Source organism: Ursus americanus, chromosome 16 (genome assembly GCF_024610735.1).
Source record: "Ursus americanus isolate L20-20 chromosome 16, mUrsAme1.1.p, whole genome shotgun sequence".
Lineage (NCBI taxonomy): Eukaryota > Metazoa > Chordata > Mammalia > Carnivora > Ursidae > Ursus > Ursus americanus.
Genome location: NC_142142.1, coordinates 22,306,844 through 22,309,399, shown reverse-complemented (window position 1 = coordinate 22,309,399; position 2,556 = coordinate 22,306,844). Strand labels below are relative to the sequence as shown.

The following is a 2,556-nucleotide window of genomic DNA, read 5'->3' as shown; positions in this document are numbered from 1 at the left end:
ATGCTTTTCTCTATTCACTTGCATAATCTAGTCACACTGTACAGGTTTAGCTCAGATGTCAATTAAGCCTTTGCTTTCTACAGGACTCCTCCAAGGGTCAGTGGGGGTGCTTTCTTCTATTCTCTCGTTATACCCTGGTTTTACCTTTGGCATTGCACTCATCAGAATACCTTGTAATGATCTATCAATTTGTCTCATGTCCAATTTAGACCATGAATCTTTTGAGGGCAAAAATATGATTTCATGCCAAGTACCTGGTATAGTGCCTGGCACTTTACATATATCTTTATTAGAGGGAGAATGTATGGATTGATAAATGGATAGATTCATTTCTTCTTTTATTATCCTTATTTTGTGAAGTGTGTTTTAAAGTTCTAAAATATTTCAAACATACAGAAAAAGGTAAATAATAAAATAAGCAACCATAAATCCACTACACTGAGGTAATAAAGCATAGCAGTTTAGGCTAACAGATGAACTTTTAAGATCACATCATACCATTTCATTATAGACTAGGGAGAAGGCCTGCTGTGAAGAGATACTGACAGGGAGAGTTTGGGACACATTGGCCAACATCCTGACAGAGGGCTCCCTTGTTGAAGAGAAAGGACTAGCATTTACTTAGGATTTATTCAACAGTCATTTTCATGCAACATTATTTACTAAATGTCCACTTTGGGCTGGGCTTTTTACACATAATTTTTTAAAAAAATTAATCTTCACTTTTCATGAAGATGGTGCCAAAAGTGAAGAAGAAAGCCCCTGCCCCTCCCAAAGCCAACACTAAAGCCAAAGCAAAAGCAATGAAGGGCAAGAAAGTGGTGCCCAAAGTTGTCCAGAGCCACAAGAAAAAAGATCTGCGTATCACCTACCTTCTCATGACCCAAGACACTGTATCTCTGAAGGCAGCCGAGGTATCCTGGAAAGAGCACCCCCAGGAGAAACAAGCTTGACCACTATGCTGTCATCAAGGTCCCGCTGACCACAGAGTCTTCCAGGAAGGAAACAGAAGACAACAACACACTTGTGCTCATTATGGATGTCAAGGCCAACAAGCACCAGATCAAACAGGCTGTGAAGAAGCTCTACATTGACATAGCCAAGGTCAACACCCTGATCAACCCCAAAGGAAAGAAGAAGGCATATGTTCAACACGCTACTGCCTATGATGTTTTGGATGTTGCCAACAAAAGTGGGATCATCTAAATAGTCCAGCTGCTAAATTAAATATAATTTTTTTTACCCTCTCCAAAATTTAATCCTTATAACAAGCCTACAAGGAACATGTTATACCCTCTATAGTTAAAAAAATTAAGGTTAGTGTTTAAGGTCGAACTACTAGGGAATCTCAGAGGCATATCTCTATCAGTATAACTCCAAATCTCACAGATATTCTATTCTATTTTATTATCTTCTATGTTGATAACATTTTACTTTCTGACTTCACTTTATTATACTAATCCTGCTTTTCTACTAATCTTAACTTTATACTTTGCTTGTGTCATATTCTCATAACTATGGTAAGGGCCAGCCTTGGATACTTGACCATATCCTTGATACGCTTCTAGAGTAGAGATGAAACTTAGCCACCCTCTGCTCCAGTTTGAAGGTGGTCTTTTGTGATAGAGTACATCAATCATACACTAAATCTCCCTTCAAAACTGATTCTCATAAAACTGTTGGGTGTTAGGTAAATCATGGTCAACACAATACAAAATGACTCCTATTTTCTTTGCTTCAGTTGAACTGTCTATAAATTATCGTAAAGGCATAGGGTTTTAATCTTTGTGTGTCCATTTCTTGATTGTGCAGAATTCTATGTGTAAAGCTAGTTCAGCTATTGCTTAATGCACACCCCACTTTTAATTAAATCTTTATTAGGAATTATCTAAACAGCATTAACAAAGAGCAAAACCTGCATTATAAGAACAGAGAGTAGAATTTAAAACACTTAAAGAAAATGGGGAGTGCCTGGGTGGCTCAGTTGGTTAAGGAACTGCCTTCGGCTCAGGTCATGATCCCTGAGTCCCAGGATCAAGTCCTGCATCAGGCTCCCCACTCAGCAGGGAGTCTGCTTCTCCCTCAGACCCTCTCCCCTCTCATGGTCTCTCTCTCTCTCTCTCTCTCTCATAAATAAATAAATAAATAAATAAATAAATAAATAAATAAAATCTTTAAAAGAAAAGAAAATGGGTTAGTACAAAGACACAATTGTAGAGCGGCCACTGAAAGACAGCACAGCCTCTGATGGCATTAAAGCAGACCTAGCTAACGAACCAAAATGTAGAACTAAAATGCATAGCATTTTTGCAAGTGAAAAAAAAAAAACCTGTTTTCATGTCAATAGATAGTGCAGATCCTCTGGGAGAAAGTGCATTGTCTTTCAGTTTTTATTAAACATAAACAACAACACAAACTTATTTGTTTAATAATTCTCTCATATAAATCCATTATTTTCTTTTTATAACAGTGAGTATATGCATTTGTAAAACATTAAGCATATATGTTTAAGTCTCAGAAATTATTCAGTCCACACATAACATGGGTTGTTTTTGA

At 37.2% G+C, this 2,556-nt stretch overlaps 1 pseudogene; it reads left to right on the top strand.

Annotated features, from left to right (window-relative positions):
- The first annotated feature begins 734 nt into the window (after nucleotides 1-734).
- Nucleotides 735-1,206, top strand: LOC123792341 (large ribosomal subunit protein uL23 pseudogene; annotated as a pseudogene).
- The last annotated feature ends 1,350 nt before the right edge of the window (nucleotides 1,207-2,556 follow it).